Source organism: Protopterus annectens, chromosome 5.part0 (assembly GCF_019279795.1).
Source record: "Protopterus annectens isolate FY-2018-M chromosome 5.part0, PAN1.0, whole genome shotgun sequence".
NCBI lineage: Eukaryota > Metazoa > Chordata > Ceratodontiformes > Protopteridae > Protopterus > Protopterus annectens.
The window spans coordinates 445023493-445036170 of NC_056735.1; the positions used below are offsets into that span (position 1 = coordinate 445023493).

The 12678-nt window shown below is 41.6% G+C and overlaps 1 protein-coding gene across 1 annotated transcript in view; it reads left to right on the forward strand.

The window, feature by feature from the left end:
* The window catches only part of IL1RAPL1 (interleukin 1 receptor accessory protein like 1), a 4037132-nt gene that overhangs the window by 3082771 nt on the left and 941683 nt on the right, over positions 1-12678 (forward strand). The window lies entirely within an intron of this gene.

Consider the following 12678-nt stretch of genomic DNA (forward strand, 5'->3'; position numbering starts at 1 on the left):
TCAGATAAAACAGTACTGGTGCCACCCTCACTTTATACAAAATATCTTAATTAGTCTAATTAACCAATAAACTAAAATTTTAAAATTTTAAAGCTCCACCACCAAGTGGTTTCTGGCTCTTTAGTTGTTTTACCAAACACCCCCCACTACACAAGTGTGGAAAATACATTAATGAATAAAATAAAATAAAAATATTTTGTAAAAGATTGTTGAAAAAAACAATCATGATATAAAAGTTGAAATAGATGAAACTTCAATCTTTATGATATCTTTTTATACATATACATATACACACACATATTATTCTGTACACACATGTATATATATATATATATATATATATATATATATATATATACATATATACATGTACACACATATATATATTTTTATTTATTTTTAATATAGCCCTATTTTCACTAAAATGCTGTGGCCTACAGCAATAACATCACACTCTACCTGCCCTTTCTGCTAAAATGGCCTTAATACTGATATATTCATTCAGGCCTGGACTTATATTGGCCTTCAGCCTCAATTGCCATCTAAGTTCCCTCATATCCCCTCCTCTGGGGTTATTTTTAACCAAATCAATAATCCCAAACTTAAAACCAGATGACTAGATGAAGTGCAAATAACCGAGTGTTTGTATAGGGCACTAGTTTCTTTCTTATTTTTTTATATCAGGGAAAACCGAAAGGGCACTTAAAGATAGAATATATGAACACATATATGATATATAAAGAAGAAGTCTCATTTGGCAGACGAAAGCGCTCATTTGTTTTGGAAAATAAAGAACTGAAGATTTACATCACTAGTGGCTTGGAACCTTTTTCGTTTTTCTATTGCTGGTTTGGACTGTTTGGTTTTTTAACAGAGTATTTTCAATCATAACTTGTTTACTGATATTGTTGCTTTACCTCTTGTCTAACTTATAAATTTTAGCTGATTATAGTCCCCCAATATATGCTTTACTTCTGTGCATTCATTGATTAGTAATCATGATTAGCTAATAAATAGGTTAGTAGACCTGAACATAAAAGGCTGGCATGATGGTTAATGTGTTTATTTTGCAGACACAAGGTGCAGGGTTTAATTCTCATGTGGGGTAATTGGCTAGGTTTAAAATGGCCCAGAAGGGCAGTTAGCCTAGTACTAATCTATAAGCCTATAAAGACAGAAGACACTGCCATGTAAGTCTGTTCATAGCTGAATTTCATTTATTTGTAATTATTTTGCCTCTCTCAATTTATTGGTTTTGGGAACTGTGCACCGAGTAGGACCAGATTGCAGAGGAATGCAGCAAAAAGGAAACACACAACTCAGAGACAGCTGTAAATTATGCCTGCAAAACAAATAGCACACATTCAAAGGAGCTGTTCAAAATGGATGTCCGTGCTGACAGAGGAGGAGCTAGGATGGGGCAAAGATATTAGAGAGAATGATCAGCAATATGTAATTCTGGCATTTATTTCTGTAATGGCATTTCTGAATGCTGGCATTAAAATGAATTTACTCTGTTAGGATCAAAGCACTTGTTTCAGTGTTTTGTGTGTGGTATATATTGTAGCAAGTTGTTTGGTACAGTTTTTAAAAGAATGGAATACAGTGTAGCAAATCTGTCAACAGAAACTCATTGTCTCACAGTTGCAGTGATGCAATATGAGAAATGTGTCCAGATTGTGATTATGAAAGTTGAAGCTACCTACAGCTTACATAAAGGCAGATAAGTTATACATATGAAAGGAAGCCACTGCTACTGATGCAGAAAAGCATCTCAGCTGCTTTCAGCATCACAGCTATAGAATACACACACACACACACACACACACACACACACACACACACACACACACACACACACACACACACACACACACACACACACACACACACACACACACACACACACACACACACACACACACACACACACGTGTTTAGATACGCACACACACACATGTTTAGATACGCACACACACACACACACACACACACACACACACACACACACACACACAAGCGTATTGATACACACACACAAAAAACATAAGCATGCATGGACACATGTGTACAGAGTGCGAGATTTACCAGGTGTGCTTAGGGATTATTAGCATCCACCTCTCAACCCCACTGCTTTTGCTTCTAAAACATTTCTAGAGTGTGAAAATCAGTTAATTTTTCAGATGATCCAATCGATCCAATCGCATTTAGGAGTTCCCCTACCAGGCCTGTGTCATGGGGTGCAGACTGCACAGTATAATATATATAATAATGCAGTCCTTGAAGTTCGGACTGCTTTTGCAGTTCTCTTTCCTGATGTAGGACATTTTGTTGAACCATGAGAAATCTGCAGAGGAATTGTGAAGAAACTGGGGTATGTGACATCTGACACTATTGTTTACCCACATACATCTCAGCTGGGTCTTATTTCATAGAATATCCCTGTCTTTTGCATTATCCTTTTAGCTTATTCCTTGAAAACTGTTCAGATCTTTTCTTTCTAGAAAATTGATAAATGTTGCTGTTGTTAAATAATAACAGACATTTGAGTTTCAGATTTCATACCCATCAGAAATGCATGCAACATTTCCTAATATAGCAACTCTCTAAGTATACAATTAAAGTACCACCCTAGTTTGTACCTTTGTCCCTCATTATTTATGGCTTTCTATCTAAGTCTTGAGCTAAGGGGCTGAAAGGACAGAGGCAGGTGGCAGTAGGTTGTTCTGTGTGATTCTGAAAGCAGTGAACTGAACCAAGATTTTTTTGAGCTATTACTTATGTATTTGGTCATGGAGTTAATCACAAGCAGGTATGCAATTAATGTGGCTATGTGTGTTTGTGTGTGTGTGTCTGTGATTTCTTCATATCTCTTTATTGAAGTACAGGCAGATGAGCATTGATCTTGTGGGTTAACTGTACAAAACGTGTTTTTATAACAAAATGCTCATCCACCTTCATTTAAATAAATAAAGACATTTTGAAGAAAATGCAGCGCTCTCCCGAGAATTACTTTCCTATTATACAATGCCTACTCTAAAACGTGCACGCTGATTGGCCAGCCCAACCAGCGTGCCCATTGTAAATCCCTCAATATACTAACGGAAAAAGGTCCGGTCGCCCGGACTTTTTCCGTTAGTATAAAACACTGTCTCGCTATGTTAAAAGAGTTTAACATAGCGACACAGATTTAAAAAAAGCAACGGAGATCTCCATTGCTTTTTTTAAAGCTGTCTTGCTATGTTAAACTCCTTTAACATAGCGACATTAGTAAAGCAACGGAGATCTTGCGATCTCCGTTGCTTTTATAAACCTTCAGCTATGTTAAATGAGTTTAACATAGAGACATTTAAAATAAGCAACGGAGATCTCCGTTATTTTAAAGCTGTCTCGCTATGTTAAACCCATTTAACATAGCGAGACAGTAAAAGCAACGGAGATCTTGCGTTCTCCGTTGCTTTTGCCCACAGCTCTGATGTACTGTGTAGGCATGCGCAGTACATCAGAACTGCCATGAACACCAGACAGCCGCGGTAGGGCAGCAAAGAGCATTATACAATGCCATTATTTAAGAAAAGTAATTATTTCTTTCTTAAATAATGTCATTATAGCAATAACCACTTCTGGGTGTGGGTAATGCTGGATTTACCCACGGTTGTCTTTGTTTGGTCCTCGGCCCCCGACCAAACCACGCCAACCGTGGGTAAATCCAGCATTACCCACACCCAGGCGGTTATTGCTATATTATACCATGATCCCCAAAACGTGCACGCTGATTGGCCAGCGTGCCCGTTGTAATCGAGTTATACTAATGGAAAAGGTCCGTCGCCGGACTTTTTCCATTAGTATAACTCGATGAACATTTCGCTATGTTAAATGGGTTTAACATGCGAGAGCTTTAAAATAAGCAACGGAGATCTCCGCTGCTTATTTACTGTCTCGCCATGTTAAACCCATTTAACATAGCGACAGTGTTAAAAGCACGGAGAAAGCAAGATCTCCGTTGCTTTTTAGTGTTTCTATGTTAAATGAGTTTAACATAGCGAGACAGTTTTAAAATAAGCAATGGAGATGTCCGTTGCTTATTTTAAACTGTCTCGCCATGTTAAACTCATTTAACATAGCTTAAAAAAAAAAGCAACGGAGATCTTGCTTTCTCCGCTTTTGCTCACAGCTCTGATGTACTGCGCAGGCGCCGCAGTACATCAGAACTGCCGCGATGCCAGACATCTGCGGAAGGGCAGTAAACAGGCATTATACTATGCCATTATTTAAGAAAAGTAATAGTTTCTTTTCTTAAATAATGTCATATAATAGCAATTCCATGCCTGGGTGTGGTGCTAAATTACCACGGTTGGCTTTGTTTGGTCCCTCAGGCTTCGCCCTCGGGACCAAACCACGCCAACCGTGGGTAAATTTAGCATTACCCACACCCAGGCGTGGGTTATTGCTATATTCATCCAGACTCAGCAGATAAATATTTTTAATTAACATGTTTATTTTAATTTTTATTTTTATCATTGTTTGACATCATTTTTTACAGTATAGTTAATCTTCAGTCAGATCCGAAGAACCCAGAACACATACATAGTAGACCCTGCTGGACATAATGAATAACAATCATGGCTTAGAACTGATCTCCTCCATTGACTGTTATTAATGGACCTCCTCTAAAATGATGCTTGTATATATTTAAAACTAATTTTAATAATTTATTTTTGGGAAACATTTAATGATGTTTGGAAATGTTTGAAAAAATCCTAAAAAGATTGTAATAACTCAATGCCAGAATGTTTTAGCACCAGAATACATTATTTTAATAAACATCATTTAAAAACATACATGAGCAGTTACAGAGGTGACTATACAAGTTTATAATAAAAACTGCATGTTCTGTACATTTAATGAACCAAAGCAATGTTCTTCTGCGTGCACTTCAATAAAAAAAAGGGCATTACTGTCACAATGCAGACTGTTTTGTATCTATTAAGATCTGTACAGCTTTTTCCCACTCTGCATTTATAATAGTCAAACCATGGAAACACAAAACAGGGATATTGGTCAAGGCTGAGAAGGTAACATTAGCTCTTGTTTTTTGTACATAATTTATTGCTTTAAGTTTCTGCTTGCTTCCATAATCAAAGCATAGTGGAAATCCTACTGACCCGGTACAACCTTAATAGGGAATGGCTTGTTGATTTTTCATTCCTTAAGTAAAATGGAAGCATATCTTCCAAAATGAATCATGAAAGCAAAAAAAGTTAGAAAATGCTAGTTACTTAACTTTAATAAGTTTAACTAATAATTAGTCTTCTTAAGGGATTCTTATTCATAATTTTAATGTGTTCTGTTTACTACTATTATTTTGTACATCTTATACACATAATATAAAACATTAACTTTTAGCAAATTATATTAAACACATTTTTTCTGAGTTTTGTGAATGCATTTTTTCCTATCTAGCAGGCCTCAACTGATTTAAGTATTCATCTCTTTAATAGCGTAGGTAATACAGGGGTAACAGTTGACCATGGCTGGATTCTGCTACTGAAACAATACATTTTTAATTTTCATTGGTCATAAATTTGAATAATTTTAAATATGTTATTTGTCGCTAAGGTGGTATCATGTTCCTAAGAATATTTAGGATAGACAATGGGCAGGATTCACGAAGCCTCCGTGTAAGAGTTATAACTCATACACGGAGGCTGCAGTTAAACGGAGTGATGTCAGCATGCTCTGCATATTAATGAGAGCATGCTGAATCACACTGAAGGCCAACACGGTCCGTGTAAGACAGTAGGGGGCGTGTCCGTAGGCCAAGCCCTGTAAGCGGACACGCCCCCAGAAGAGGAAAAGTACCCAAAGGAAACACCCATGACAGAGTCCACGGAAATGTGAATAAACAGAACACAACACATGCCCCCACAGACTATGAACAGAAAAGAAATATAAATGAACATGTTATAATTTTTTTTTAAACTGTAAAGATGTTTAACCGTGAGTGCGCTCGTTTGCGCGGGCGTGCCCGTAGCGCAGCTACAGTTAGCAATCATTGGGAAAGCATATAAAAACTAAATATGCAAAATAAAGCAGGAAGCAATAGCGTAGCAGTAGAGATGCTGGCTGCAGAGCAGGCATTCATGGTTCGAGCCCCCACAACACCATTTTTTTTGGCAAAATAAGCAGGAAACAAGTCCCTGACAAATATGTAGACATAAAACCACAACTCATGTAAAATGTAATGAAATAGTCCATTCATATTGAAGAAATGTGAGGTAACAAAAGAATAAAAAATGCCAGATGTGCCCATAGATGAGCTACAGTTTAACAGGGTGAGTGTATCTGCCCGTAGATGAGCAGTGGTTTAACTGGTGCAAAATGAGTGCCCGTAGCTTGGCAGTGGTTTAACACACTATATCTATGTGCCCCTAACTGAGCTGAGCGTAATATGCATGCCAATAGCCAAATGAGGCTTAAAGCAGTGTACCCCGTTTGCGCGGAGCTGCGCATCGCGCAAACAAGCTAACCGACGGGCAACGTTGAGCAAGCCGTATCAAAACTGCCTTTACACAGACACACCCCTCAGCATGTCTAGACAGTCATGAAAAATAAAAAGCAATGGCCAGATTCGAACCCAGGATACTATATACCATAGTCAAGGTACAGAACCACTAAGCCATGACAGCAGTACCTAGAAATGCAATAATAGCTAATATATAGGAATGAATACAAACTACAGCATGACAATGCAGGTCTACTGAAGTTGATACAATTCCAAAATGGCCAATCACAGATATGTGCAGGAAAAACGGACTATATAAGCCCCATAGGCGGGAATACACAGCATAAACGATTGTAGAACAGACCTGCAGGCAGAATGTCAGGAGTAGGTGAGGGTAGTCGCTTTTGAGCACAGAGGTGGGGTGTTGAGGAGTCCAGGTACATGGCCTGGCTTCTAGTCCACAATCATGAGGCCCAACTCAGGCAGGGCCAGGTCCTCTGGGGAGCATACAGGGCTGAGGCGTGGGACCAGTTGGCTCATGATCTCACCAGTGCCACAGGGATTCCAAGGACTGGTGAGCAGGTCTGTCACCACCATGCGGACCTGAAGAGACGCAAGCAGGACCAACTGAACCTTTGGATCCAGGAGGCCCGGCAAACACCCAACGCCCCACTACTGAGTAAGTAACATTTAATTATGTATGTAAAAAATTAAAATAGCTGATATTATGGAGATGTGTATTCCAATATTACTTCATTTATATTACAGCTGCAGGTGTCCGTTCTGCGAACCGCAGAGCCTATGGCGATAGGCTGGTGTGGTTGCGCCACCAGGCAGGTCAGTAATCCACTACCAGTAACTGTAAATAAATATAAAAGTATGACAGTCAGCAAAAGAGTGCAGTGTAGCCAGTAAGGAATAAAATCTGCAAGTAACAGTGTGAAAGTGTATGCAAGTATTCTTGATTACAAGAGTTCCCAGCCTGTAAGTGTAAACTAAACATGAAACTGTCCAACATATATTCTGAAATAAAAATGCCCTGCCTGTAAGAAAATAGTACACAACCTGCAGCAGGCTGAAAAGTATAGCTGCAGAAGATGATGAAATCACATGTGTGAAATATATCCCTGTGGAAATACTGAAACATGACAGAAGTGAGACTGCTGGAAAGGATTGTAATAACTACTGTTAAAACATGTCAATAAAGCCTAGAAGTACCATCCTGAATAGTAAAATGAAAGCAAGTGAGAGAGTGTGAGAAAGTGTCATGAATCCAGCAATACAGTAGTAATAACCCCTGAATAAAGTATACTGCAGTCAAGACAGAATGAAATGCATGTGAGACTCAGAACCAAACAGCGAAATCTGTTCAAAGTGTTGCTGCATGTGGAATGTGTATCCCAAAATCTGGATATGTTGCCCCCAGTCTGAAATACACAGATAGGATGATTGTCTGATATACCAAACATCCACACTTGTCTACAGGTATATAAAGCAAAAGTAGCAAGATGATGTAGCTGAACAAAGCTTGATATGAATGTGTATGAAGAACACTAAAATGTATATTGATGTTGCAGTAACAGTCCTATCAGCAAGGTGAAATAGTTATCATATAGGACACTGTAGTTAGAACAGTAGTGTGTATATAACTGTAGCTATTAGAAATGTACAGCATATGTATTGTTATTCAAAGGTGTTAATATTACTTTCTTTACCCCACCCTATAACCACATATAACCCATTCCACGTGAAAATGGTATGTGCAATCACAATTAACACCCCTGGACGTTTGTCCTGTTGGGTCATATATATTTGCATGTCCGTTGATGCATCTGCCCTGTTCATACATCCACACCTGATGGCCTGTTGCCATCAATTATCCCTGCATGTTGTTGGACTGTGTATTTCTGTTCAAATTATGCATGTGTTATGCACGCTGTTCAATGGTGTGAATATCTGGGTGTTTGGTTAATGGGAATACTAATGCATGCTGTTACAACTAACTGTGAATGGTATTATATGTCACTAACCCAAACTGTCATGACATAATGCAAACCATAGTATGACAGGGAAGGCGGGTTCCAGCAGACCCACCTCTCCCACCTCAGCTGGCGAGTGCACCTGGCACTAGTGCCGAGTCCGGACCCTCCTCCGGTGGCCCTGTGCCACCTGTGGGTGGAAGTGCTGCAGGGGATGGGGCTCGCCCCCCCTCTGCAAGTGTGGCCGGAGGAGATCCACCACTCACCCTACGTAGCGTCTGGACTGTGGTGCGCAGGGAGATTCAGGACTCTGTCCTTGAGCCCCTACGCCAGCTCGAGGCATGGGTGGTGCAACTAACGGGCATGCCTGTTGCCCCGCCTACACAGCCCCCAGCACAGCCCCGTCCTGGGCAGTGAAGGAACAGTGGCAACTGCCTATAGGTGGGGATATCAGTTCCACTGTTGCCATCTGTGGGCTCATGAGCTCTGGATATCAAAACCTCCATCCCCGTCAATTGTGTAACCCCCCCACACGTGTCATACACCGCCCCTGTATGCGTCTTGTTTGTCTTGTCTGTTTACCTACCCAACCTACCTCCCCAGCTGAACTGACTTCCTTCACCTGACATACCACTCTTACCTGAAAAAAAAATAAATAAAAAAAGGGCACTCTGTACCCACAAAAAAATTACGCCCCATACATAGCTGCCCATTCCACACACATGCCCGCTGGACATGGAACCTATCAATTACAATTGGCTGTACAACAAGTATTATTGTTGTCCTGACACCTCTCCCAGGGGTGGAAGGTTTCAAATGTCACACCAAATTACATACATATGCACAGCTGTTGCTGATGAAGAAATGGGCAGCTATGGGCCCTACCTATATCCCTCCTGCACATCCCAAGCTTGTTTCCCTACTGTCTTACCCTCTTTGTGACCCCCTTTTCACCACTTTCCTGTCTCCCCATTTTCTTTTCTTTCAAAGAAAATAGCGCGGAGCTAACCGCCAGTGCGCATGCGTGAGCTCTGCGCAAACCAGCGCTAGCCCGGTTATAACTGCTTAAAAGTGCCTTAGTCACTGTGATTGACAGGTCCTGTACTCAGTTCAAAAGAAAAATAAACTCCCACTGTCAGTCCCGAACCCAGGACCTTGGAAACACTAGTCTGTACAACCTACCACTAAGCCATGACTCTTATACAAAAACATTGTGCTAAAATAAATATAACCTGTAAAAGTAGGGATGAATGTAAAGGGAATATAGGATGTGTAGTACACAAAGCATGTCATTTAAAATAAATGTCAAAACTACTGGATATCCATAACAGTAGTGTGTGAAGAGAAACAGCCATGCTTGTTGGCAGCCTGTAGATAATAAGGTCAGTCAAAGTACATAGCTATATGTATGCATATGTACATATATATATATAGCTATAGATATATATATATATATATATATATATATATAGATAGATATATATATATATATATAATTGTAGGAGTCAATGTGCATACACACTTGCTACAGGGAACATGAAAGAGGAATGGAGAATTGTGAATATACAACACAGCCTGAAGCATGAGAGAGAAACTAACCTTTACAGTCACAGAACACTGTCCACAGCATACCAGCATGGTCCCCGCCCTCACAATCTGAAAGGGCAATGCCTATCACACATACCCTTTTATAGCACTGACCTGAAATCACAGTGAGAACTGCAATCAGTACACAACTGGCTGTATGCAATTAGCAAATGCTGGCCATCAATTGGTGCAGAGGCCATCACATGGACCTATGCAGATACCTACAAAAGCATCCAGTGCTAACACTCCCCACATGCAATACATTCATTGCATTGTCTGCAAGCAGACAGAGGGAGGGCGAGAAGTGGAAGAGAGAGAGAGAGAGAGCAAAAACAAAAAAAAAAAAAAAAAAACAGACAATGTGACTCTCTGTACCCTGAAGCTGTCAGCACTGACAGTAGCAGCAGCAAGCAGAAGCTGGGGTAACGCAACCAGCTGCGACAAACAGAGGTAATGCAAAGTAGCAGGTTAATAGTGTGCATACTGTGAACCCTCCAAATGTGTCATAGGTCTGTATCCATAGGTATGTCCATGTGATATGTTGTGTGTACGTAGTTCCAACAAAAGGGGATGACCATACATCACATGTCAAGCAGTCATAGGCCAGGATCCTGGTAGCATGTGTCTGTGCGTTGGCCTAGCAATGGCTGTAGTGACTGCTTTGAAATGTCAGCCAGGCCCAAAAGTCAGGATCAGCCCATCCCAAAGGCACACTGGCTGGGAACAAGTGTCTGCAGGTACCTGATGTCACTGCACATGCATCCCATACTGCATAATCCCATAGCATAGCAGACCAGGCCCATTATGCATATGATGTGGTAATTCCCAGGGTCAGTCGAGGTGCCCCCTTAGTGTTGTGGGACCACTGTTGCTGTATGCCACTGTCCAGGTACATATCCTGTAGCACGGCCAAGATAAACTATCAGTGTTACATGCGGTGGTATGTCCCCTCAGATATCTGGTAGCACACATCCAGGGGGACCACGAGGTCACAGTGATGCTGTGTGTTCTCCTCTGCTGAGGGCGGCCCTCACCTGGACATGCGCGATGATAGGGAGGTTACATCCAGCTGGGATAAATATCCCAAAGGTGAGGGAGAAGGAGGGGGGATATGTGCACCGAACATGTCTGCAGGAATGTTGCCAATATGCGTGTGTTTGGTGAATGTTAAGTAGGTGTGGACTAACACAGAGCATATCTGAGGCATATGGTCCATATGTGTAACATAACTGAAGAAGGCCTTGTGGTCATCCATAGTGTTTGTGTCCATTTCCCTCCCAGAGTAGGCTGTGTTGTTATGACGGACTGTAGCGTAGTACCAATGCTGACCACAGATGCCTACCCTTAATGTGAATGTGCTCTGTCCTGCAGTAGCCTCCTGCTATTGTTATACAATCTGCCTCTGTCCGGGGTCCACTGGACAGGATGCCTAACCTTTGTGCATAGGGTCTGGGTTAGACATGTGTGTGCAAGTGTCATGCAATCTGCAGCATGTCCGTGGTAAGCATTTGCAAAGGGGTCAGCAGTGTGGCTTGTGGCTTCCACTGGCCCAGTGTGCTGCATGGTTACCATCCCAGTCCCAGCAAGTGAACAACTGTCTAACCACATACATAGCAAAGTAGTCTTCTGTGCTGGTGGTGGTGGTGGGATATGTATATCCAGGCCGAGTAATGTCTGTCCACATCACAGTAGTGGATGGTGTCCCACATACAGTACCTTGGGATGAACCCCCAGAGTGAGGTTGTGCATAGCACCTGTCAGTGTGTGCTGACCAATGGGGCATGCTACTACGTTGTGTGGAATATGGCAGGTATTGTTGCACAGGTGTTGGCTGAGTACTGATATCTGGCCATGTACCTGTGTATCCACCACGACACACACACATGCAACATATGGGAGTAGTAGTATATCACTACACATGAGTATCATGTATAGTATGTGTGCCATACATTGCTGACATGGTCTGCTGATATCCTGTCTGTGTTCTCTTCCAGGGAGATGGCGCGACAGCGTAACCCCGCCTACTCTGTGGTGGAAGATGAGGAGATCCACCAGAGCCTGGAGCGGGAGTATGACATCCTGTTTTCCCGCACCAGTCAGAACCAGCAGGAGAGGGCCGCACTGTGGCAAGACCTTGTCCGTAGGGTAAATGAAATTGGCATGCATAACAGGACATATGAGCAGGTACGACATCACTGCAGTGATTTAATCCGAAGTGTCCGGCAGCGTGCATCAGATATCCACAGGCAACAGGTCGCCACAGGAGGTGGGGTGGCCACACATCCCCCCCTCACCAGACTGGAGGGGCTACTCCTAAGTGTTGTGGCTCCAGCCCCGGAACACCAACAGCAGTACACCTGCATTATGATGGAGGCTGGTTCCACACAGCAGCACGACATGGAGCGTGCAGGTAATATGCCATATGTACACCTGACTGTTCTGTACACTGTATCATATGCAATATCAATGGGACAGATGTGCCCACTGACATTAATCTCATCATTTCTGCAGGTCCCTCCAGGGTTACAGAGACAGGCCATCCATGCTGGTGAGTGTGTTTAACATAACCTATAATAGTCCTGATAATGCTAGTAACAGTAGTGTAAC